The sequence below is a fragment of the Monodon monoceros genome, unplaced genomic scaffold, assembly GCF_005190385.1.
Source record: "Monodon monoceros isolate NGI ecotype Baffin Bay Population unplaced genomic scaffold, NGI_Narwhal_1 Super_Scaffold_16, whole genome shotgun sequence".
Lineage (NCBI taxonomy): Eukaryota > Metazoa > Chordata > Mammalia > Artiodactyla > Monodontidae > Monodon > Monodon monoceros.
In genome coordinates, this window is record NW_021703772.1 from 5,632,127 (window position 1) to 5,658,233 (window position 26,107).

Sequence of the window (26,107 nt, forward strand, 5' to 3'; positions counted from 1 at the left end):
CAGCAGCTCCAGCTGTGTGCTCTTGGACAAGTGACTTAACCTCTCTGAGCGTCTATTTGTATCACCTGCAGCAGGAAGATAGTAAAATCTGGCTCACCAGGTGAGCGCATAGGAGGCGCTCAATAAGGACCATTCCTCGTCATCGTGCCTGGAGATGAACGCCGGCCGGCCCAGCACTGATGTCCCCAAAGAGTGATGTACCAGGGACTCAAACCAACTTACAAAGTCTCCTGCACACCACAGAGTCTCTGCATTTTCACTTGGAGGCGTTGGCATTTACTCAAAACCCAGGTCACCGCCCGCTCACCTTCGATGACTTCCCCTTCATCCCTGGTGGAACCCCTCAGATGGGCGTAACTTAACTTCCTGGGGCCTCCACTTCCTTGTCTATAACTTGGGGAAAATTACACTCTTGACCTCTTCGGAGTGTGTGGATAAAATCTGCTGGTTCATGCCGAGTGCTTAGGGAAGAGCCGGCACACAGCTCTCCCCAAGGCAGGGTTTCTTGCTCTTGGTGCCAGAAACACTCTGGGTGGGACCATGCTCTGCGGGGGACCGCCCTGCCCACTGCAGGATGCCTGGAAGCACCCCTGGCCTCCACCCGCCAGAAGCTGGGGGCATCCCCACCCCCAGACAACCCAAATGTCTCCAGGCACTGCCAAGTGTCCCCCAATATCGCCCCTCTGATAATCACTGTCCTCGGTGAGGGCTATTGTTATTAATGTTATTTATCCTCTTCCTTTACCTTTAAGTCTGAGCCCCGCTGGTGTGTTGACACCTCTTCTCTCTGGCTCCCTTCCTTCCATTTCCAATCTCCACCTCCCACGCTCCACCCCATGGTCACGCCCGGCACCCCTGCACCCCAAAGGGCTCCTCTTAACAGTTTCCCCACCCTGGATGCCAATGCCAACCACCTGGAGAGGCTTTTGAATAACACAGTCCCACCCTGGAGATTCAGCAGTATTTTTAAAAAGCTCTTCCGTAATTCTAATGCACACACAGGGCAGAGAATCACTGTGCAGCCCGGACTCACTCACCAGCCACCAAAGAACCTACAACAGTCCTTTCACTTAGAACCCAGGCTCTATTGCCTCAACTTCAAATGGTGGTCCGAGGTGCCCCCCGACCTCTTGGAAAAAAGCCCACTTGTTCAACCCCCTGCTTCATTCCCACCCAACCCCCAGCTACAAGGGTCCCAAAGGCCAGCTAACAGGTCCCCTCCCCAAATTCGGCACACTCAGCTGGGCATGCTACTCACCTTACCTGGAAGGTTCCCTCTGGCTCCTCTAACCCTGGCCAAACCCATCTACCCTTCAACAAATCCTCCCCGGATGGCTCTGCTGTCACTGATCCCACACCTCGACCCATCACAAAACCACCCAAGGGCAGTTTCTGGGTCTTACACACAAGGTCCTGGGTCAACACACCCAGGGAACTAAAGTCCTGGAGGCAAGTTCTGCAGACATACACGAGGCACAGACACAGGGACGCTCCAGATGGATGACTCATCCCACACAGGGCACAAGCCCACAATGCGGGTGATGTAAGCTCTGCGAATCCATGGGCCACTGTGCCCTAAAAAACATTTGACCTTGAAGGGATCAACATGTGTTTTTATTTTTAAAAATTAATTAATTTATTTATTTTTGGCTGTGTTGGGTCTTCGTTTCTGCGCGAGGGCTTTCTCTAGTTGCAGCAAGCGGGGGCCACTCCTCACGGCGGTGCGCGGGCCTCTCACTGCGGTGGCCTCTCCTGCTGCGGAGCACAGGCTCCAGACGCGCAGGCTCAGTAGTTGTGGCTCACGGGCCTAGTTGTTCCACGGCATGTGGGACATTCCCAGACCAGGGCTCGAACCCGTGTCCCCTGCACTGGCAGGCAGATTCTCAACCACTGCACCACCAGGGAAGCCCTCCACATGTGTTTTAACAGGTAAGTGACGGCTGGAGGCCAGACAGAGGGCCCAGTACGGAGCAGCCTGATGTGGCCTCAGGAATCCCAGGACCTCTTCATGGCCTTCAACCCCAATTCGTGGTGTCGGTGTCGCTGCCTCCAGAACAGATCCAACCGCACTTCGCTGGGCGTTGAGTCTGAATTGAAGCAGATCACAGGAATACCAAGCACCTGCAGAACTCCCTGCATCAGAAGGGCCCCGGGAGCATCAAGGTTTTATTTTTAGAAGCAGGACACATTCTTCAAAGAAAATCTTTGCAGAAACCTTGAGCCAGAACTAGGTAAATACGAAGCAGCTCTGTCAGAAAGGCGGAAAGGGGAGGCGTGAGAACAGGTCTGGGGAGGAGACGGGTCCACCCGCTAGCCCACCTGCTGCCTGCCCAGCCCCATCACTTCCTACCCCAGATGGAGGAATCATTCACTGACCACCCACCTGCACGAAGGGCAGCATGAACACTTTACATGCACCAGACATAGCCATTCCACCCCAGGCACACGCACCCAAGGGAAAAGGAAGTGGATGTCCACAGAAGGGCTCGCGTACAGATGTTTGGACTGGATTCATTTTTCATAATGGCCCCAAACTGGAAACAACCGTGACGTCCAGCAATAGGATAAAATAAACCAATGGCGGCACGTTCATACGGCGCCACTGATAGGAAATACACATCCATGCCACACCGAGGTGGCCCACGGCCATGAAGCTGAACACGGAAGCCAAACCCAGGAGCACGCGTCTTATAGGATGTATGAGAACAGGCAGGTGGACCCTCAGACATCAGCAAGAGTGGATGGCAGGAGGAGGCGGGGCCAGATGGGGAGGGGCACAGGGAGCCACTGGGTGATGGGGACACAGTTTGAAGGAGTGTGGGTGACACAGGCGTCAAACCTCAAGGATGCATGACGTATGAAAGTGCAATGATGACATGACATGCCTTTCAGAGTATAAAGAAGTATAAAGAAGCAACCGAAGCAGAAACGTGGGGTTTCTGCCTGCAGTTAGGGAGCTAATCACAGAGCTGGGCTGAGAACCAGGCCTCCGGGGAGCCTCCACTGACTGGAGGGTTTCACTGAGCCGGACGGAATTGTCTGGCATCACCTGCGGCCGATGCCCCAAGCCTGGCCCCCACGTGCCTACACGCACCAGGGTCTTCGATGACCTGTTTCCCATCCACACAGACAAAGGCCTACCTGACCGCCCCTCCCCCTCTCCCTCCACCTCCCCACGTGGCCGCTCTGAGTCCCCAGGGGCCCCCGGGATGTGCTGTGCTGGCTAACACCTCGCCAAGGTGCCCTGGGGTCAGCGAGGCCTCGGACGGGCTGGTTCCCAAGCTGCTGTAACAAATCACCCCAAATGTGGTGGCTTAAAACAAAGAAACTGTTCTCTCCACCTCTGGATGCTAGAGGTCTGCAATCAAGGTCTCTGCAGGGCCCTGCTCCCAGAGGCTCGGGAAGAATGTGATCCAGGCCTCTCTCCTGGCTCGTGGCGTCACAGGCAAGCCTTGTCTCTCCTTGGCTTGCAGGTGCCCCCAAATCTGCCTCCATCTCACGTGGCCTTCTTCCCTGTGTCTCCACGTGGCTGTCTTCTGAGGGCACCAGTCATGGGATTAGGGTCCACTCACTTTGACTAAGCCACTTACATCTGCAAAGGCCCTATTTCCACAAAAGGTCACATTCCGAGGTGCCAGTAGACGTGACCTTCCGGGGACACGATAGCACCTGGACATCGAGTAACAAGGGAAGGCAGGTCGGGGGAAGGCCAGGCAAGAGGCAGGCGGCGGGTTGCTTCCTGCCCAGAGCAGCCCCGCGGGGACTTTGGCCCAGCCGGCCGGGCAGGTGAGACATGAGCCCTTGTGAGAGTGGCCTGGGACTTTGTGGGACGCTGGCTGGGAGTTAAGGGAACGTCCCTCTTGTCTAGTGAAGTGGTCACATGCCCAGTTAGACGCAGAGGCGTCAACCCCTTTGGGGCCTTCTTTACCTAAGACATGCACATAAGGGAATCCAGTAACAATACGGGTGAAAACTTGGCAGGTAACTCGGGTTTCACCCTCAGCTCCAGTTAAAAGAACTTCAAGGAGCACGTTCTTAACTGTTACGCTTCTCACCGGGGCAAACAGAGCCTACTCTGATGACAGACTGTCTGGCGAAGATGCTGGGTCAGTCGCTGCGTCAGTCACTAAACTTTGCTGTACCGCGGGGGCCCGCGGGACCCGTGGGCAGGTGCAGGGACGTTCCCGTCCCCTGTGTGCCCATGCTAGGGCAAACGGGGAGCTGCCAGAGTCTGAGGGACGTCCCAAGTCCTTAAAGCAATAGGCTGCCCTCTGCCAACACCACATCTGTGGTCACCAGCCCTGGCACCCCGGGCTCCCCTACAACAGGACCTAATCGCGTGCCTCTAACTGCTCATTTAATTGTGTGTCTCTCCAACCAGGCCGTGAGCTCGAGATCAGCAAGGACCTCCAGCATCCCTGGCACACAGCCACAATCTCTCAATGAGTAGCACTTACACCAACCAAGGGCTTACAGGTTGCTCCAATCTCACAGTATATGAACGGGGCGGCTTCTCCAAAGCAAGACTTCTTATGCTCATAGTCTTCTTCACGTCTGTCCTGAAAACCTGAAGGTTATCAGAAGTGGAGTCCTTTTTTTTTTTTTTTTGCGGTACGCGGGCCTCTCACTGTTGTGGCCTCTCCCGTTGCGGAGCACAGGCTCCGGACGCGCAGGCTCAGCGGCCATGGCTCACGGGCCCAGCCGCTCTGCGGCATGTGGGATCTTCCCGGACCGGGGCACGAACCCGCGTCCCCTGCATCGGCAGGCGGACTCTCAACCACTGCGCCACCAGGGAAGCCCAGTGGAGTCCTCTTTAATTTAAGTCACTAACTACAGGGGTGCTAAGCACTTGTCATGCACCTTGTTAGCTGCTACAAGAACACAAAGAAAAGCAAGACCATCCTGCTTTTAGCAGGCTCGCGGAAATGATGAAGACACAGACGCGAACTACAACAGAAACCATAATACAGGTAAAACAGCCAACCCCATCCATCCACTGCTGTCAGCTGAATGGTGTCCCCCCAAAAAAGATATGCTCGAATCCTAAATCACAGACAGGCCCTAAATCAATCACTGGTGTCCCTATAAGACACTGGGATACAGAGACACAGACACGCAGAGAGAAGATGGCCACGTGACGACGGAGACAGAGACGGAAGTGATGCAGCTCAAGCCAGAGGGCGTCAAGATGATGGGTAAGCGACCAGAGCTGGAAGGAGGCCAGGAGGAGTCCTCCTTGAGCCCTCAGGGGGAAACCTGCAGACATCTTGACTTCAGACTTGCAGCCTCCAGATCGGAGAGGATCCATTTCTGTTGTTCAAAGCCATGCAGTTTATGGTCATTTGTTATGCAGCCCTGGGAAACTACAGGTAGACCTCCGAGATAACACAGGTTCAGTTCCAGACCACTGCAATAAAGCACATATCAAGATAAAGCGAGTCACATGAATTTTTTGGTTTCCTGGTGCATAGAAAAGTTACTCTACACCCTGTACTGTAGTCTACTGACTGTGCAACAGCATTGTCTAAAAAATGTGCAGGGGCTTCCCTGGTGGCGCAGCGGTTAGGAATCCGCCTGCCAACGCAGGGGACATGGGTTCAAGCCCTGGTTCGGGAAGACCCATGTGCCGCGGAGCAACTAAGCCCACGTGCCACAACTACTGAGCCTGCGCTCTAGAGCCCACGCGGCACAACTGCTGAGCCCGTGTGCCTAGAGCCCATGTTCCGCTACAAGAAAAGCCAACGCAATGAGAAGCCTGCGCACCGCAACGAAGAGCAGACCCTGCTCGCCACGAGAGAAAGCCCGTGTGCAGCCACGAAGACCCAACGCAGCCAAAAATAAAATAAATAGAATAAATACATGTATTAAAAAATAAAATAAATTAAAAAATGTGCAGGCCTTTATTAAAAAAATACTTTATTGCTAAAAAATGTTAACCATCATCTGAGCCTTCAGTGAATCGTCTTTTTGCCATAGTCACATCAAAGATCACTGATCATGGATCCCCAGCACAAATATAATAGTTATTATGTGAAATAGTTAAATAAATATTTATTTTAAAAAGTAACAAAAAGTTTGAAATAGTTGAAGAATTACTGAAACGTGACTCAGAGACACAAAGTGAGGAACTTTTGCTGGAAAAAGGACGCCAACAGACTTGCTCGATGCGCGGTCGTCACAAACCTTCAATTTGTTAAAAAAAAAAAAAAGTATCTGCGAAGTGCAATAAAACGAGGTGTGCCTGTCGCCCCGCCCTACCCCCACAGCATTTGTTGGTCGTGTGTCAGGCACTATTCTAAGTGCTTCTTAGAATCAGGCACTGATTTACATGTCACAGCCACCCCATGACACAGACGGTTGATCATTCCCTCCAACCACAGTCGAGAAAACCGAGGTGCAGAGAAGCTAGGTCACTGGTCCAACGTTTCCCAGCTGGGTGGCCGCAGGGCCTGCTGCGTGAGCCCGAGGCTGGTGTGAGCCCAGCACAATGATGGCAGGGTTGGAGCAGCTCCTTTCTAGACCATTCTGAGACCACCAGCTGCTCCTCCCCTGTCCGCTGGGCCAACGGCAGCCCGGCTCCTGGAGACCAGAGCAGGACCCCCGAGCTGGGCTGCTGGGCAGAGCTAGCAGGATAGTCTAAGTGTCTGCTCTGTGGTTTTGTTCTGTTTTTGTAATCAATGCATAAATTAACAAACCTGGCGTGAATTCACTCCCTGTTTTTCTGCAGAGCCTCTGCTACAAGTCTGTACCAGGCAGAGATGAAATGGAATCCAACCGACCTGACAGGTTTCCTGCGGGCAGGGTGAGTTCACCAGAGGCCCTGGAATCCAGGTCCCCGGCCTTTTGATAATCAGCTAATTTCCTTCTAGTTCTGAGGATGACACAGGAGAGGCGCTTGGCCAGGGAGAAAGTGTGACCTGGTTCCAGAGGGCAGTCCTCGGAGAAGCTTTCCTTTCGCCTCCAACTAAAAAGTGCCCAAGGATGATTATTTTATACAGAGGGTAAGAAAAAGGATCGGGGAAGAAAGAAATGACCCACAGTAGAAAGGAGCTTCTCCTCAACCGTTCCGTCCTCTGCTTTGTTTTGTCACCATTCATACCCAGCCGTCTAGCGGATTCTTAGCGGCATCTTCTCCCTGCTGCCACCCCTCCCCCATCCTTCCTCCTCCTCCTGGTCCACAGGAAGGCTGTGCCCTCTGTCACCCAGAGCCTCGGCTTGGACCAGAGCCCCGGGCGGCACCGGCGGCTGGCTGGAGCCCAGGGCTCATTTCTGCACGGCCCCTGAGCTGCTGCTCTCCTCCCCTCCCCTCCCCCGAGGCGGCTCCTGCCCCAAGCCTTGGACACAACTGTTCCCATTGGGGTTGGTGACGAGGCCACCGGAGCCCCAGGTCCTGAGGGCATTTTCCTACGTGCGTCTCACCGGGCCGCTTTCTAACCACTGACCTCTCCATGGCCTCCCAGGGTGACGGCCCTCTCCTTCCTCTCTGAGCTGGCCTTTGAGGCTTGTCTTGCAGGTGTCTCCCCAGCACCTGCATGGCTGGTCCTTCCCCCTTCCTTCCGAGATTTCCCCTCCTCTGTCTGCCTTCAAGTGTCCAATGTCCCGCGTCCATCCTTGTCCTTCTGCTCTTGTCGCTCGCAGCATTCTCCTTAGGGGGCCTAGCCACCCCAGGGAACAGGGTGGGGATGGGACCACCTAGTCTCTGCTGATGCCCAAAGCCTGGTCTGCCTGGCAGCCCTGTCTCTGCAGCACCTCCTACATGCCCTCAGGATGGCGACCTCAGGGCCAGCATGCCTGTCTCATCTTCCCCCACCCGAGCCTGCCCCATTTCCCGTATCCCCATTCCAACAAAAGCACCGCCCACCTCCCCCGAACCAGTCCGTTCTCTAGTTGAAACAGGAATTTTTTTTTTCTGGAAAGCATCGTTTCTCAACCTTGGCACTACTGACATTTGGGGCCGGATCATGTTTTGCTGTGGGACCCGTCCTGTGCACCGCACATGGCCAGCAGCACACCTGCCTCCACCTCCTAGATGCCAGTAGCTGCCCCCAACCTCAGCTGTGACAAGCAAAAATGTCTCCAGACGCTGCCAATGTCCCCTGGGGACACCAGTGCTGCAAAGGGCCAGACAGGGAAGATCGTGGGCTTCGTGGGCCACTTGGCCTCAACTCCAGCCACTCAGCTCTGCCCCTGAAAGGCAAAGACGGCCACAGACAGTGAGTGTGCATGGCTGGGTCCCAATAAAACCTTATTTACAAAAGCAGGGTGCATGCAGGATTTGGTCCTGAGGCCACACGCCACTGGCCCCTACTCCGGGCATCACCTCCTTTCTGGCCGGCTCCCGTCCCCTCCGTGCCTTCTTTGGGGCACTACCCATGCCTCACCTGGACAACCACGTCCTTCAAGTTGCCTGCCACCTGGACCCCCTACTCAATTTCTCAGGTACGAGCCCACCCTGACCCTACAGAAACAGAAATCGTTTGAATCCTAACTAGGAAGATGGCCCCCTTTATCGTGGGCCAGGCCCTGTGCTACAGGCTTTACCAACTAATTTAAATCTCCAAAGCGGATCCGGTGCGTAGAGATAACGAAGCAGATGTGAAGAACCAACTTGTCCTAGGACACACAGACACCGCGTGGACCCCACACCTTCATCCTACCTGGATCCCACGTGGACAATTCGCTGCTGTCACTGCCCGACACTCCCCCCCCCACGGCGCCCTCCTCCCCCATCTCCTGTCTCGGCCCCTCTGGGTCCACAGGCAGGGCCACGGGACCGAGGGGTGGCGCTGGAGGCCCGCGGCAGCCCAGACCAACACTGGCATCCTCGGAGGGGCTCGCGCCCTCCTGGGGACACGGGCCCAGCAGGTATCCAGGCCGGCAGCCCCGGGCAGCATCTCAGAGTGAGACCCATGGTTCTCAGCATCCGGTGGTCCTGGCTGCCTCTGTCCGGCTGGTTTCCTTTCTGGGAGGTTTGTATTACACTTAAAAATCATTAAAAACGAAAAAGAATATACTTTGTTTCCCATAAAAATGCTAAGCCAGAGGTTTCTGGTTGATCTATTCTTTATCAAAACCTAGGAATGTCAGGTACAATACTCCCGAAGCAGCGAGTCGCCCTTATGAGGTTTTCTGAACGTGCCCAGGCCCAAAGGAAAAGAAACAAGAAAAGAAACGAAGCAGCAGCTCCCTATGGGAACAAAGCAGGAAGAGATGGGGGGGGGGGGCCCGAGCCTGAGCCCCCCTCCCACATGCCATCCTTTCTCTGTTTCACGCCCCCCGCAAGAAGAGAGAGCAGGCTCCCAGCACGGCTTCCCAGTACAGAGAGGGCAGCTTTCTCGGGTGCCCCGGCTCGGCCAGCCCAGGACAGGATTAGGGTCGGAGCCAGAGGGCTGGAGCCGGACAGCGGCAGGGACTCTACCCGCTCCCCACCCACCCGGAGGTCAAAACCCCTCCCTCGCAGGATACAGGCTCCTGGGCCCACCTTGAGGTTCTCACTGGGTAGGGACAGACAGGCTGAGCTGTCACTCAGGTTAGCACCATTTGAGTTGAGTTTAGTAAAGGGAAAATGACAGCAAGGTGGGAGGTTGCAGGAATGCCCTAGGGTAGTGGCAGCAGCGGGGCGGTGGAGGGGGAGGAAGGTACTGGAATCTGGGGAGACAGGGAAGGGCTGCTCCAACCCCCCCCCCCACGCCCGCCTTTCTACTGGAGGCAAGGGAGCCCACCTGATGCACTGATTTCAGATGAACCGCCCGGGCCAACACCCCCATTCCCCCGCAGGTGTGGAAAGAGCACGAGGGGCAGCCCCAAGGCAGCCACCGCATGCGAGGTCCAGGAGGCTGCTTTGTCGCAACAAGTCTCCCTGCGGTCCTGATGCAGGCGACCGAGGGGCCACGTCTGGAGAGACGCCTGGCCTGACGCCCCTCACTCAGTAAAGCAGCACTTCCCGGCACTGCCGTGTTAGCTCACAGATGGGTGAATCCACAGGGGACAGCACCAGACCTGCCACCGCACGACAGTGACCCAAGCCAGTCCACGCCAAGGGCGACTTCAAGTCCAGGGCAAGCCCTGGCTCTTGGGAGATCTGTAAGATGCCAGGGACAGGTGTGCAGGCGGAGGGACAGGGCTGGTGGGGGCAGGGAGCTGGAGTCTAAAACTAGGGGTCTCGACAAGAACTTGGAAATGAGAGAAGATGGCTCTTAAAATTAAGTCAGAACATCACAGGATAATGGATCCTAGCAGCGCTATTCACAACAGCCCAAAGGCAGAAACAACCCGAGTGTCCGGTGACAGATGAACAGACCCGCACAGCGGGGTGCCTCCATACGGCAAATATCGCTCAGTGCGAAAAGGAAGGACATTCTGACACATGCCGCAATGTGGGTGAACCTTGAACACACCGCGATAAATGGAAGAAGACTGTCACAAAGTCACGTATTGTACAGTTCCGCCTATAAGAAATACCCAGAAGAGGTAAATCAAGAGAGACAGAAAGCAGGTCAGTGGCTGCCAGCAGCTGGGGATGGGAGGGATGCCCCGTGGCTGCTCCCAGGTCTCCTGCTGGGTTGGTAAAAGGCTTTGGAACTAGAGGTGGTGGTGGTGCAACTTCGTGAATATACTAAGTACCACCACATCGGGACACCTGAAAACGTGCCCACCAGAAACCCAATTCAGGCTAAAACGTGTGTGTGCGCGGAAAACAGTCTGAAAAGACACCTTTGCTTAAAGCATTGTATACGTTGAGATATAGCTTTGTTATAATCGGGGTAAACTACTAAGGGATGGAGAAAAAAACCCCTACATGTGGTCAGGAGGGAGGCTGGTCCAGCAAAGGGAAGAAGCCGTAACAGGAGGAATCAAGGCGAACTGCACCCCAGTTACGGCCAGGAGGCAGCCGCTGGTCAAGGGTGCTGACCCAGAGCCCCCAGGCACTGTGGTCCCACTAGGGCAAGGCATCCCCAGTAGGGACAGGTGCAGGAAATTGGGGGGGGGGCAGGGCGGGGCGGGTTGAGGACTCTAAACACGCAACTCAAACGCGCTAAGCAAAGATGGGAACAGACTGGGGCAGTCAAAGCAAGCTGCGGGAGGACGGGATGGGGGCCTGGAGTCACCTGGATGCAGAGATTCAGGCCTCCCAGCCTGCGGGCCCTCGTCCTCACCCCTGTGGGTTCACCTTCATTACACCAGATCCACTGCTCCACCACGATGTGGGAGCGAACTGTGAAGGCACCGCCCTCCCCTAACTGCAGCCCCCATCCCCATTCTGCAGAAGAGCAAACTAAGGCACCACTGAGGGCCGGTGGGCAGAGCCACACAGCTTTAGTGACTGAGATTTGCATGCGGACGGGCTTGTTTCAGAGTCCAGGCCACACCCTGTGGCCAGGACCCCATCAACCGGAGCTTAGTGAGATTCACTCTGAAGCCCACTCTTGAGTGGTACCCTGAAGAATGCCTACCAAAACTTAGCATCCCAAGGAGAGCAAACTGTTTCCTAGCGACATATGCAAACCTGCCTCGTGACAAATATTTATGCCCAAGCAGATGGAGGCCTGGTTCTCAAGTTACATTAAGTCCACTGGAAATCTAGAGATCCCTGGGGTGTCCTCTGATGGAGCCCGATGGTCTGGGCCTTGGCCCATTGAACACAGTCTTTACCAATAATAGGTGTGTCCCCGTGGGGTTTAAGGATCTCTAGCTGTCAGTCCATTTAGAGGGTCCTCAAGACCCTGAAATGATAGGTACAACTTTACAGGTATAGCTGCTTTTCTAAAGGGAAAGCTCATAGCCCTTATCAGAGTCCTCAAATGATTTTTGCCCTGGAAACCCCTGACTTGGAGGAAGGCCTAAGACCGGCTTGGAGATAAGGTGACCGGGAGATAAGCCCGTGTTGGGTCTGACTGAGGGCCTGAAGGTCTGCCCTTGACCAAGAGTGTTCAGCCCAAGCCCAGATGAAACTCTTCCTTCCTTTATCTGGTTCTTATTTCTGTTGCTTTTTGTTCAGTCCCAATGATATTTGCTCCTTTATAGAATGGAGAGGACCTGGCTTATGAAAATTACCTTTGGACTGTAGCTGACCTGGGTTTGCTCTGATTCATACCTGAAAATCGGAGATGCTGTGCGGGTGGTCAACAGGGGCAACTGAGCCCGCGCGTGCTGCAACTACTGAGCCCTCGAGCCACCTCCTCACTCTCTGGGAGTTTCACTGCCCGGTCCAGGCACACCCCCAGCCTGGACACCCCATGGCCCCGTCCCCTCCGATGTGTCAGCAACAGATACCACGTACAGGTGAACCAATCCACTGTCTGCCTGCCGACCCAGCAATTGAGGACCAGCTCGAAAGGGTCAGTGGGGCCCAACCCACTTCTAAGAGCAGGGAGCTGAGAAAGTCAGAAGTGGCCCAGGGGCACGTCCTGCACGGGACGTGCTGGCTGGTGGGCACTCCTAGGCCGGGTGACAGGGGAACATGCAATTCGATTCTTGAAGAGCAGTTTCACTTCTCAAATCCCGGTTCCCAGGTCTTCTGTGATCTGGGGGCTTGATCTCTGGATCTTTCCAACAATCCTCCCACTTTTTCTCTTGAGCAAGTTTTGAGTGCATATTCGATTCCTTTTTCTGAGAACCTTCTGAGACTGGCTCCATCTTTACAGATGAGGAAACCGAGGACAAGGAAATTAGTTTATGCAGAATGCTTATGTGCTCCTAATTGAAATTTGTCTCTGCTTGGAAAAGACCAATGCGATAAGCTCTCTGCATAGACATTTTTCTGACCCAAGAATGAAATACAGTCACTCAGTCCTTCCTAAATTGCAGCCAGCCCAGTCAACTTTAAATAATGAACAAAAGGGGAAAACTCCAGCCAGAGATAGGGAAACTGGGGTTTTCTGATTAGATTGGGAAGTTCTTTGTAGTCTAAGCAGGTTTCATCGAGAGACTGGAAGGCTCTGGGAATAAACAACAGTGGAATCTTTCTTTGACTCACCTCTTTTATCTCCAGAGCCTCAAGTATGTTAAAAATGTCTCAGCGGTCCTAATGACACACCTGCTTTTAAGAAGGGTGAAGAGGCAGACTGGTGATGAGATTAAAACACAAGACCTGCAAGGATGCAGACGCCGTCTCTGGGGGAGCGCGTGGGTTTCTCACGCACCCGCATTCTCCAGGCTTCACTCCGTGGCACCTGACCTCACAGTCAACCGCAGCCTTTATTTAATGAGGCAGCACTTACGTGAGGCTTATTCATACAGAGGTTTTGAAAGAGGCTGAACACAGCCTTACATCCAGGCGATGCGTGGCTGGGTCCCCATCCCCGCAGTGGATCACCTGCCGACCACTGTGATGTCAGACCTCACCTCCAGAGGGGCCCTGCAAGCCTGGGATGCCAGCCTTGGTTGCTCTGTCCTGAGGACACCTGAAAGCCAGGATCTCCCTTACATACAGACTGGCCCCCGATTCAAACCTCAAAAGTAAACCAGTTAGTGGTGGCCAGGGCATGGGGACAGGGGGCAATGGTAGTAGTTACTTAATGAGGAGGGCGGTCTTCTTCTGGGGTGATGAAAATGTTTTGAGACCAGAGACAGGTGGTGGTCACACAACACTGTGAATGCGCTAAATGCCAACCAATCTGTACCCTTTTAAATGGTCGATTGAATGCTGTGTGAATTTCAGATCAAAAAAACAAGACAAACTCACGCAATCAGAAACTGCGGAGATCCCGGGTCTGAAAAGTAACCCCTGCAGAGCAAGAATTTGTCAGTGACTGTACATGTGGTCCAGACGGTGCCCGGCCAGAGTCCCCTGACAGGAAGCGTAGACAAGTCCAGGCAGCTGGACAGCACCAGCCTTTGAGATCAGCCAGCTTACTTCCTAACTGTATCCTGTTCGAAGGAAATGTACCGTTCTAAGAGAAAAACTTTAATTCCATCTGTTTATTTTTACTCTAAAAATTACCTACGTGGCTCACGTTTCTGACTCACAGTTGACAGCTACCGGCCGGAGTGGGACTCGGGGATACTGGCCCACGTAGCTCATGTGTCCTCCCAACAAGGAAGTATGGCTTGGGGCACACACACAGGCTTATTAATAACTCTCTGAACTTGAATGAGGCACTCTCTGAGCCTCACTTCTTGTCTGTAAAATGGGCAGGACATATGGAGTGTTCCTGGGCTGGAGGAGATACGACAGAGGAGGGTGAGCGGAGGCTGGAGCTCCCGCTTCCACGGCCACTGGCAGGATCACGGGAACCAGCCTTGACCTCCGTCTCCCCACAGAGCTCCTCCTTGGCTGGCACCCCCCCCCCCCCCCCCCCCGCCACCGCGCAAGGAGCTGTCGGGCCAAGCTGTTACTTGCCGGTTACACTGGTCCTTCACAGGGGTCTTAAAGTGAAGGGAACTGGAGCCAGGCATCTTTCCTGCTCCCTCACCTGGTCCATCACCTTGAATAGCAGCTTCCACCGGCCCTTCAATAAACTATTCCTGACAGTGATAACAGAGGGGGAATTACATTCAAATCACAAAATTAGGCACCAGCAAAACCCTGGGAAGCTCTGCCTCACAATGAACTTGAGATAAATCAGATCTTGAATGTTAAGAAGCAAAGAGGAAACACTGCATTTATGTTTCTGGAGGAAAAAAAGCCACACAAATTGGCCAGATGTCAAGATCCCATTTTGGTCACAGCCAGTGGGTGGTCTCTTTAAATGCTGGGAGACACAGGCCCACTCCCCTAAATTCCGCACAGGGCCCATCTGTCATCTCCAAGGCAAGCAGAGGTGATCCTCCAGCCTCCCAGGAACCCCTAAGGACAAGATGAGAACAGCCGGCACTGCTTCAGCTCATCTTGAGATGGAAGGCTGTCCATCTCAACCTCCTGTTTCCTCTTCCCAGAGGTCCTGCTGCCCCGGGTACCCTGGCTCAGTGCCGGAAAAAGCAAACCACATAAATGACACCCAGGGGAGTGCCAGAGCCAGAGAGGGGTCCCAGGTGGGGCCCCACTGACCTCCTTTTCTGCTTTGCTCAGGAGGGGGTCTGCACCAGACCCCCAATGCAAACGCAGAGGTGGGATCCTGTGGGGGTCAGGCAGGGAGCCCTGCCGCACCACCGCTGGCATCTATCACGTTTATCTACAGAAAAGAACCCAGCTGCATACTTGCTTGCTGGACTTCAGAAACCCCAGCGTTCAGGCCCATGCCAGTCCGAAAGAATGTGAGGAATGTGGATGCCTTTCACTGGGTTTCACTGCAACCCAAACAGACCACAGCCTCCCGGGCTTGCTGATGGCTGCTTCCTGGGCAGAAATATTTTAAGTCCCTAAGACCTCCGCGGGGTGAGGATTAGCCCTGGGACAAGAACACTCCTGAATTCCTCACTCACCGTTAAAAGTCCCCGGGTCATAACCTGCAAATGTCCCCAAACATTCTTTCGGTCCTAGAGCACAGGCTGATACTGGAAAACAAAGAAATGTGATATAAAAGGTGGGGAGGGAAGAAAGTTGAACCAAAGCCAATCATCTTCCCCCAGGTGAACAGAAGGCGCCCAGGACGTAAAGAATAACCTTCACTAATTCAAGCACTTTATTTGGAACGGCTTTTATTATTCAGACCTGACCCTGAAAGGAAGCAGCCTCTGAGCTGTTCCGTCTCAACTCCCCTCTTCACCCCGGGTCTGCAAATGACCCCGTTAATTTACACCCACTCCTTTCACCTGGATAGGAAAGTCTCATTTTTTTTAAACTCATGAAGTCTGCACTATATCATGTAGATGATCTTACTCAACTGATTTCACAGAAGACGGCTTTTCCTACTAGTATTGCCAGCCGCAGGAATAAAGACCAAAAACGGCCGAGAGTGTATCCGCGAACGTTCTACCCGGCCACCCTTTACGCTCCCTTCTGCTGGGAGTTGCCGGATGCCTCCCATTCTTACTCCTGAACGGGCTAATGCTTCCTGTTAACATTTTCTGCCATCGCGCTCCTTCCCAGGACTAACCTCTCCCAGACCCACACAGCCAAACGCGTCGCACCTCGTCACTGGTGGCCATTGTTCGGGAAACTCAGAACCTCTTAGGTTTTAAGAATAACTCCTTTGTGTAAACACACAGGACAGCCAACCTGGGCTCCTCCGTCCCCAGGCTGTTCCGGGAGGAGGACAAGCTGCCCGGCTGGTTTCTGGGGAGAGCGAGAACGTTCCACCGGTGGCCACAGAGAGGAACGTCGCGGAGGTAAACAGAAACCAGGGGCTGTTCTGGGAACTCGCCGGTGCCAGGCACACCGGCGACATCTGACCTTCCCACGTGGGGACACGGACAGCTGACGAGGATGTGAAGACAGGGCTGCAGAGCTGGGAAGGGCCGAGAAGGGCCATGGGGAAGCGACCCCTCCCTCCCGAGGCTCTGTGGGCACACGGGGCCCATCTCCCAACACGGGTCTGTGCCTCTCGGTCACGACACAGCCGCCTCCATGCGGCAGGCCCCGGTCCGGCTGCTTCTCAGACGCCTTGTCTGCAGCACTCACCTGCAACCGGGCCCAGCGACGTCAGAGGACCAGTCCCAGGGCCCGGCCTTCTGTCCAGAGGAGGAAGATGCTACCAGACAAAAGGGGAAACGTGACTAAGATTTAGAGTCTCGTTCAGCTGAAGAACTCATTTCCACCTCTTCCCTCCAAGACTCTTCCACACCAAGAGCAGATTATGTTCTAAACTGCATTTATCGGGAAGGTGAGGACGGCGGTGGATGGCTGGGATGGGGCACCGGGACCCCTTTGCACCCCGGCTGCTGCGAGCGTGGCCGGCTTCCCAGAACTGCCTCCTGGAAAGAGGCACTCCTCCCCCCAGATCACGGCCCCGCCCTGGGGCGGCTACGAAGGGGTGAAAGGATGCCTGCCACCCCTCTCCCAACCCGGACGAGTGGGAAGTGCAGTCCCAGGGCTGGAGTGTCTGAGGGGTCTCCAAGGGCTTCCCTCTGCCCCCAGCCCCCAGTCTCTTCCAAGGGGGCCGACCCCAAGAGGGCGTCACAGTAAACCTGCATGGTGACCTGTGTCACCGTTGGCTTCTGGGAGCCCAGCCTGCCACAAGGGCTCTTTTCTGCTTGTGTCTCCCCCATGCTGCACCGTCTTCCCTCACCTGCTGTTACTTCTGCTGCAGAGACGGGCAGTGTTGGCTCAACAGAATAATCTTATCAGCTGAACCCAAAAGATGTATTCCTGATGCCTTCCCAGCAGTGGGGTTTCCTCCCCACTTGCTGGTCATTTAGGAGGTGGTTACTAACAAGTAACCATGGAGGCCATGTCTGTGACAGATTCCTTAAACAAGGATGCTGATGGATGGTGGAATTGAAGGTACCACCACCGCATGGCAGCCCCCCGCCACCCCGATGTTCTGGACGGCAGTAACAGAGCTGCTCCGAGCTTTACAGGAACCCTGCACCTGGCCAGACTGTGAAACAGGAGGAAATTTCATCCTGGATACCTTCCCTAAATCACTGTCCTTGCCGGAACAGACAGCCCAGAACAGACCCTCGGCTGCGTAAATGATTCACATGCAATTACAAGGAGCATCACCAGAGGGCAAGAATTACCCCCTGAGATGCCGGGGCAGCTGGCCGGTCTTCAGAACATCGTTTCCCCTTGGGACTCCCATGATTAAATGAATTCCGGATGTACCGAAAGCCCAGAGGGAGGGAGAGGGAGGCACGGAAGGAAATCAACCAGAAGCAAAGAGAAAATCCGGCAGGTGTACAGTTAACTCTCGAGGTAGAGACAGACCTAAGCGCACAAGCAACGTATGAAACCACAAAGGCAAAAGCAAAAACTCCAGTGAAATCGATGCACGCCACGAAAAAGGCAGCAACGGCCGAGGAAATATATTCAAATGTGACAAAAGGTTTAGATCCTGAGAAGATGAGAAAATGCGGGGATGGGGGAGAATGTTCAGGACTCAGAGGCCGCTGTCCACCCATCACGTGGATTTTCGATGCGTCCACCACGCAGCTCTCGGGTCCAAGGACCTCGGGGTATCATCACATGGCTCGCAGGACCCCAAAGACTGTCAAGACAGAGCAGGTGGGAACCTCGTTGTATTAAGGGGGCGGAGGCACTGAAAAGGCCCGGGGCAGGTGAAACATTGCAGAGGTGGCCTCTCCGAAGTGGGTTCATGGTTTTTGTCTGCTTTTTCTGACTTCTCTAAGCTTTCCACTTTGTTCTACGGTGAGAATAGTATGCATTTATTGTATTCTTTTTTGTTTTCAAGTCACTATACCAGCCTAAAAACTTGGATGTCTCCTTTCCTTTATAAACCCCAAAGCCCCCGTATCTAGGCTGGGGGATGGAACTTTCTATCTACCCTACATCCCGACCAGGGGCCCACACTGCTGGGCCTCTGACCCCTGCACGGGTCCATCTGCAGGCCCTTCAGGAAGGGCAAGAAGTGGCTGGGGGCTGGCGAGGCCACGGGGTCTCCCTGCAAAGAGCATCTCCGTGCAGCTAACGGCCTTGGCCTCTGGCATCCACGTTACTGCTCACGCTAAAGCCCATCTCCCAGACACAGGGTGTGACTGTACACTCTGCGGAACCGGAGCCGACCGCCACCAGGTCTTTCTGAAGAGAAAAGTATGTTTCCCCTCTCAGTCCTTTTGCACATCCTCATTCACTGCGGCTTTAGGCGCCGGGCCGCTCAGCACTTGGGGCAAGGGCCTAGGGAGCCACTGGGCTTTTCTCTTGTCTACTCCAGCAGGCTCCTGGGTACAGAGCTTCTGTTTACAGCCCAACGGCCCTGAAGCTGAGCTCTATTCCCTCAAATGGACCCTGGCAGGTTCCTGGATGGGCCATGGGCAGGTACAAGTGCACACCTGGAGCGCTCTACCCGCTCGGTGTTCACAACTCTGGCCGTGAACAGTCATGCCGATGAGGTCCAGGGTGGGGGGGATTAGGTGAACAGGACCAGCTGGCCCCTTTCCACCTCCCCAGCTCCAGGTTCTACCTCTCTGGAAGCCCCAGTCTTCTGCACAAAGACCAGCTTTCCTGACAGGAGAGGGGTGTGGTCCTTCACCCAAAGAGGGAGCCGCCAGTCACCAGGGGGCCCATCAGTCCCCATGGCCCCCAAAAGGAAACACGGGACTTAGTGTATGTGGACCAAGTTAGCCCAAAGCTCTGGAGTGTAGAACATGCCTAATTCCCTGATTTTCTCGTTTGTTTCCAGACACATCAGTGCTTTTACTAGCCGAAGTTTGGGGGAAATCTCCGAGAACCAAAGAGCTGTAAAAAGCAGTGCTGAGAAGCCTCTGTTGTCTTCCAGAGCCTCCAAGCATGAGTACGGTCCAGTGAGAACAGCACTGAGGGCGCCCTCACGCATCACTTAGTAGCTGTTTTAGCCACAGCTTACAATCTCGGCTGACGATGTAGCTACAGAGTTAATCCTACCTGAGGAAGTCTGGAAACCTCCGTAGGTAAACTTAGAGGTTCAAGAAACGTAGACAGTAGACTCTATTCCAGCAAAGACAGAGATGACGGCCCTGTCTTCAATTCTCACCCCAGGACAGGCCCCAACAAGACACTCAGCCATTCTCTCCACTTGCCCTATGTCATGAATCAAATTATGCCCCCCAGCCCATGCCTATGTTGAAGCCCTAACCCCCAGACCCTCAGAATGTGACCATATTTGGAGAAAGGGTCTTTACAGAGGTAATCAAGTTATAATGGGGTCATTAGGGTGACTCTAAACCCAATATGACTGGTGTCTTTACAAAGGGGGAAATTTGGAGGCAGATACGCGCACACAGGGAAAACTCCACGTGAAGGCAGGGGTCAGGGTGATGCTTCTACAAGCCAAGGGTTGCCAGCAAACCACCAGAAGCCGGAGAGAGGCCTGGGACAGCTTCTCTGGGACAGCTTCAGAAGGAACCAACCCCGCGGACACTCAGTCTTGGAGTTCCAGCCTCCAGAACTGTGAGACAATAAATTTCCGGTGTTTAAGCACCCCCGCTTGTGGTTCTTTGTTACAGCACCCTGGCAAACTAATACAACCTATCTGCAAAACGGGATTAGGAATTCTCACCATGCTGCCTGTCTTCACAGCTGAAAGTGACAGATTCAAAAATGCTCTGTAACCCCGGATCCACCTGGACCGACAGCTTGGCCTGTGTTAACCCCACGAGAGCCGTCCGTGCTGCAGGACCAAGCCTCTCGGGGCAGGACCTACGTGGTCCTTTGATGTCACTGAACACCCACACCTACGTGCTTTGTTCCTACAATCCCAGTATGCGCTCAGTGGCCCTATATCCACGCAGACACCCAACACAGCTCTTCAAAGCTGGAGGGGAAGCGTTTCCAGGGGGGGTTTGGGGAGACTGGAAAACCAGGAAGCTTTTTCCTTAGGTTTCCAACCGTCACGATGGAGACAGACGGATCCACCAGCCAAAGGATCCTTTATATCCCGCATCTGACAATAGCTAGACTAGGATCTCTCCGCGGCAGGGCTCGGTTCTCGCCCACCCCTGACCCACCACACCTGGAAACACCAAAGTAGCAGCGCTAAAGCACAAAGCAGAAGCCAAACCCAGCCCGACACACGTCTCTGCCCGTGAATGAAGAACAGTTTTCAACAGTTGGAGGAGAAAATCAAGACTATTTCATGACATAAAAACTATATGAAATTCAGGTCGCAGGGTCCAGAAATATAATTTTATTGAACACAGGCACACCCGTCGTTCCTTTACGGTTTGTCTGTGGTTCTTTTGCGTGTCAATGACCGAAATACTTACTGCCTGGCCTTTTACAGTAGAAGTGTGCCGACCCCTGCTCTACACCAGCCCTACACAGGCCACGGGGCAGAGGGCCAGGCCGGTGTAGACTCAAGCCACAGAGAAGTGGGCAGCACCCGCGGCGGGTGCATAGCCGAATGGCCGAGGGCTGGCCAGGTAGCGGGTAGGATCTGAGACGGCAAAAGGGAAGGGAAGGCGAACAAAGGGAGGTGTGGCTCCAAACGGAAACAGGAATGGCCCAAAGGTAAAATCATCCACTGGAAACTGTTTACTGGAGCTGGCTCCAACCTCCAGTGAGGAGGGTTCCCGGGGCCCCAGCCCTGAGCGCAGGTTAGCAGCATTGTAGCACTATGGGATGCTCAAGGCACATCGGGGTCCTGTGGCCTGACCGTGGACTTCGCCCTCGGTTTTTCATTGTTTATGGAAGAAACTACAAGGCCACCAATTGACAAAACTGAGAAAAATCACGCTTCTGCAGACTGACCTTTGTATTTAATGCTAACAAAATAAACACTAGTAAAACTGTTCACTGAAACAGTACTTAGGTACGTGGCGGGTGATGCAGCCAAGTGAAATCATGCCTGATCTATGGGGCAGAATCTTCTTACACAGAATACGGAACTGGTTCACCTACCTCTCCTAAAATTTCACAACATTTCAAATGGTATAGATGGTGCGGTAAGGAATACCCTTTCCTCTCTCGTGTATGAAACCAATATTGAATATGAAGCACAAAGGGGGTATTATTGAGACACACATCAACCAGACGCCCACAGTGGTTTCACCCTGTACATCTGTGGGTTCCCACCTGGTGCCTGACATGGTATCAAGTGGGCGGTTTAGTTCATTGTGCGCGGCCGGCGTTTCTGAGCATCCTTCCTCCCTGGCAGGGCGGGGAAGAGGTCTCTCAGGTATGTGGGCGCCCACACCTGTGGCCAGAAGGCTGCCGTGTCCTCCTCCTTTAGGCTTCTTCTCCCACTGGATGGAGCTGGTGGGCCTTGTTACGGACATTTTAATGGATTTAATTATCACATAAATAATTATGTGAGATGAGCAGTTTCCAGGACTGGTCAGGTGGAATATTTTGTAAAAGACTCGATAATGGGGAATTGCTTAAAAACAGGCTGGTAAACTAGACCACGTTAAACATTTAAGGAAAAAACAATAAAACTCCAGAAGAACTCTGGACTCAGACAGCTTTGCCAGCCTTTGTGTTGTCACTTGACTTTAAATGGGGAATCAAGAGGATGTACTAGGCTGTGGTCCATGCCAGACACAGCCATGAAACAAACGCACACTCAGAGAAAGACCTTCACCCCATATAGGAAGACCGGAAGATCCACGGACACTGGCTTTTTCCATTAAAAAAAAAAAAAAAATGCTATTTCTTCCAGGCTTAGACTAACTTTTTCTACTCACTGACCAATGACTTAGGGACTTTTACAATCTGACCCGGGTCACAGTTCTGGGCTCCCAGCGGGGCTGGAGGCTTAAATCCAATGTCTTGATGGTCACCACTTAAAAGCTGATGAGGGGGCTTCCCTGGTGGCGCAGTGGTTGAGAGTCCGCCTGCCGATGCAGGGGACACGGGTTCGTGCCCCGGTCTGGGAAGATCCCACATGCCGCGGAGCGGCTGGGCCCGTGAGCCGTGGCCGCTGAGCCTGCGCGTCCAGAGCCTGTGCTCCGCAACGGGAGAGGCCGCAGCGGTGAGAAGCCCACGTACCGCACACACACACACAAAAAAAGCTGATGAGGGAGTGCTGCCGGGGGAAGTCCTAGGGTTTTTTTTTGTTTGTTTTTTACATCTTTATTGGAGTATAATTGCTTTACAATGGTGTGTTAGTTTCTGCTTTATAACAAAGTGAATCAGTTATACATACACATATATCCCCATACCTCTTCCCTCTTGCGTCTCCCTCCCTCCCGCCCTCCCTATCCCACCCCTCCAGGCGGTCACAAAGCACCGAGCTGATCTCCCTGTGCTATGTGGCTGCTTCCCACTAGCTATCTATTTTACGTTTGGTAGTGTATGTATGTCCATGCCACTCTCTCACTTTGTCACAGCTTACCCTTCCCCCTCCCCATATCCTCAAGTCCATTTTCTAGTAGGTCTGCGTCTTTATTACCGTCTTGCCCCTAGGTTCTTCATGACATTTTTTTTTTCTTAGATTCCATATGTATGTGTTTGATGCTGACCGTAACCTCCTCCTTTGAATAATCGGGGAGCCGGCGCCAGCCCGGGGCTGGGTGTAGGAGCTACCACCTGAAGAAAGGCAGCCTGGAAACGGAGGCTTCTGAGATGGTCCCCAGTCAGACCTGTGGGCTCACAGGTCAGCGCCGCCCTTCACTGGTCTGATGACCTTTGCTCCATGACCTAAGTTGACTCTGGGTCTTGGCTTCCTCAAGTGTAAAAGGGCTCTCATATCATGCGAGAGATTACTCTTTTCTCTCTTTTTTCCTACTTTATCATCTTTTTTCTCCATATCACATGAGAGTATACTCTTTCCTTCTCTTCTACTAGCCTATGGACCACCTTGAGGGCAGGGACCCTGCCTTTCTCTTCCTTGAAACATAAAAGTCCAGAGATTTAAGCCAAATACACAGCGGAAAACTCACAAAATGCTTATGGCATAAATGGCTGAGAACTTAACTTCTTACACGTGAATAAAGCAGTGGTTCTCAAACACGGGCACGTATCAGACTCACCTAGAGGGTTTGTTCAAACCCAGACTGCCAGTCTCCACCCACCGAGGCCTGAGCCGGGCCTGAGAATATACATTTCTAACTTGCACCCAGGTGATGCTGGTGCAGCCGGTCCCTCGACCACACTGTGAAAACCACTGATATCATGCACGGTAGCTGACAAGGTGCTTCTCCATCTGGCCTCCTGGTGGTTGGAGGTGGGCAAGGCCGGCATCACCGTGTCCTTTTCAGCAGACGAGGGAACTGAGGTTCAACAAGGGTTTCAATGACTGACTGAGGTCAAGAAATGGGAAGCTGGGATCATAACCCCCGGTGCAAAGCAGCCCCCATGACCTTGACGAACAGACTAACAGTCAAGTGCAGAGAAAACAAAGGCAGAAAAAGGAGATTGCAGGGACTTCCCTGGCAGTCCAGCGGTTAAGACTCTGTGCTTTCCATGTAGGAGGCACGGGTTCGGTCCCTGATCAGGGAACTAGGATTCCACATGTCACATGGCTTGGCCAAAAACTACAAAAAGAAAATATTGAAAAAGACAAAGCAGGCTGCAGTCAGACCAGATGTCTCCACGTGAGGGTATAAAATGCCGGCTTGGGTTCCAACACTGAACTCCTTCCTTCTTTCCTTCTTCCAAGACAGCAATTAGAACCACACGCCCCCTTCCCAAGTCTACTAAAGTAGGAAGAGGTGCAGTATCCTGCCTGATGTTTATGAGCCACAGGAAGGGAGTTTCTGTGCCAGTCCTGGGAGATGGCACAGAAAGAGCCTCCCGACAAACGTAGAAGAGGCTGAAAATCCTGGGACAAGTCGGTGGTGGAAGCTCAGACTCTGTTGGAACAGGGCCTCAAATCCCAGCTCGGCCCCTGAACGTGTGACCCCGGGATGTGTACCCTTGTTCCTCGGTGCCGGGTGGGGCGGGGAATTACCCGGCCTTGTGTGAGTGGCAGCCTCGGTCCCTGCACACATGGTGTCCAGCGCTGGTCCCTTTCTGCCAGAATCCCAACAGCTACCTCCTTCCTCAAAGCTGCCCTCCTGCTGGCTCACCCCTCCTGACCTCGGGCAGAGCTGGGGCAGAGCTGTCACGATGAGGACCACCCACCCTCTGACCTATTGGATTCTTCTTCCTGGGGACCTTCACCCAGGCAACCTCTCACCTTAGCAACTGTGAAAGAGGCAGGAGGTGGGAAGTGCAGCTGGAGCCACCCTAGCGGGCCTTTCCAGCTGACCCAAATTCCCCTCCACGCCCGACTCACCCAGAATAAGACCCCCGAGAGGCCCCTTCCCCGCTGAGCTTTGCAAAGAGGGCTAATTTCAGTTCCATAAGCCTAGGCCAAGCGGTGGAGAAAGGGCGGAATAGCTACTTTATAAGAGCATTGAGTGATCTGTCATTCGTTAATCTGCTACGCATTGCAATATCACAGACCACCCCCTACTTTTAGTCCTACTCTCAAAGACATGTAGAAACTGGGTCAGAAACAGAATCACTGCAACAAACATTTTCTGAAGCCCAAGACCTGATTCTGGTTATAAGAGGACCATTCTGTATTTTTGTTTTTTCCCCCAAAGTGAATCCTCAGCTTCTTAAGCACCTCTCTGAGATAAGCACGATGCTAACGCAGAAACGCAAGGCGGTCCCCAACCTCGGAATGTCCTACTTTTTGAACGAGACTTTTTTAAAAAATGCAATCTTCCCCAAAAAAGTTTAAAAAAAAAGGTAACTTGAAGAAGCCATTTCAACGGCCGGCTGTCCACTGGGGTGGTGGGCATTTGGGCAGATGCTTGCCTTACTGGACACAGGGTTGGGGGACCACACTTCCCCACCACCAGCAAGGCTGGGCAAAGGGCGCAGCTCCATGGGGTCATTTCTCTCCGATCCCCCAGCTCCTAACTACAGGCTGGAACGGGTGCGCAAGTGTGGAATCAGGTCCTGGTCAGAACCCTCCAGCCCAGGTAGTTATTACGCGACATGAGAGGTGGGTCGTGTTTACCATCCCTCACTCCCCGTCAGAGCTATCTGAAGCTCTGTGATGAGTCTCTCCTCTCACTGATTGCTCTGCATACCTACTTATCCTTACCTTCGTCACAAGCAACCACCGGTTAGGTGTAAAAGGATAACACAACTTTAAACACAGTTCAGGCTCTCCTGGCTGGTGATCATTTGGCTTTGAGGGACGTGAGGTTAGAGTGTCAACAGATCCCTCCGCCGTCTCCCAAATCCTCACTCCGGCTCTGCTCCTTGCAAGCTACAGACGGATGGACGACATAAATACAACATGTGGGTCCTGCGCTCTAGAATGGAAGTTTAAGAGAAAGCAGGTACCTAAATAAAAGACAAGGCTGAAAACAGAAGATGCCAGGACATAAAGCTGCTGGTGTGAGTACAGAACTAGATGGAGAGAGAACCCCTGGATGGAGAAGGGGTTCCTGGGACACGGAGAGGGTACCATCTGGGCTGACCGGGCTCCAAACAGGTATCGAGAGGATGCTACACACAGGGGTCAAAAGTCCTTCTGCGGGGCTTCCCTGGTGGCGCAGTGGTTGAGAGTCCGCCTGCCAATGCAGGGGACACAGGTTCGTGCCCCGGTCTGGGAAGATCCCACGTGCCGCGGAGCCGCTGGGCCCGTGAGCCATGGCCGCTGAGCCTGCGCGTCCGGAGCCTGTGCTC

The 26,107-nt window shown here is 53.6% G+C and overlaps 1 protein-coding gene across 5 annotated transcripts in view; it reads right to left on the minus strand.

Annotated features, from left to right (window-relative positions):
• SH3BP4 (SH3 domain binding protein 4) overlaps positions 1–26,107 on the minus strand; it is a 94,007-nt gene that overhangs the window by 38,828 nt on the left and 29,072 nt on the right. Inside the window, exon 2 of one of the 5 annotated variants that reach the window (XM_029225197.1) lies at positions 16,502–16,571. The exons of 3 other annotated variants lie outside the window; for them this stretch is intronic. The gene's annotated coding sequence lies outside the window, so the exon portion shown is untranslated. Of the gene's footprint in view, positions 1–1,258; positions 1,598–16,501; positions 16,572–26,107 lie in introns of those variants that run through there. One more of the 5 variants, XM_029225198.1, reaches the window with a different exon arrangement.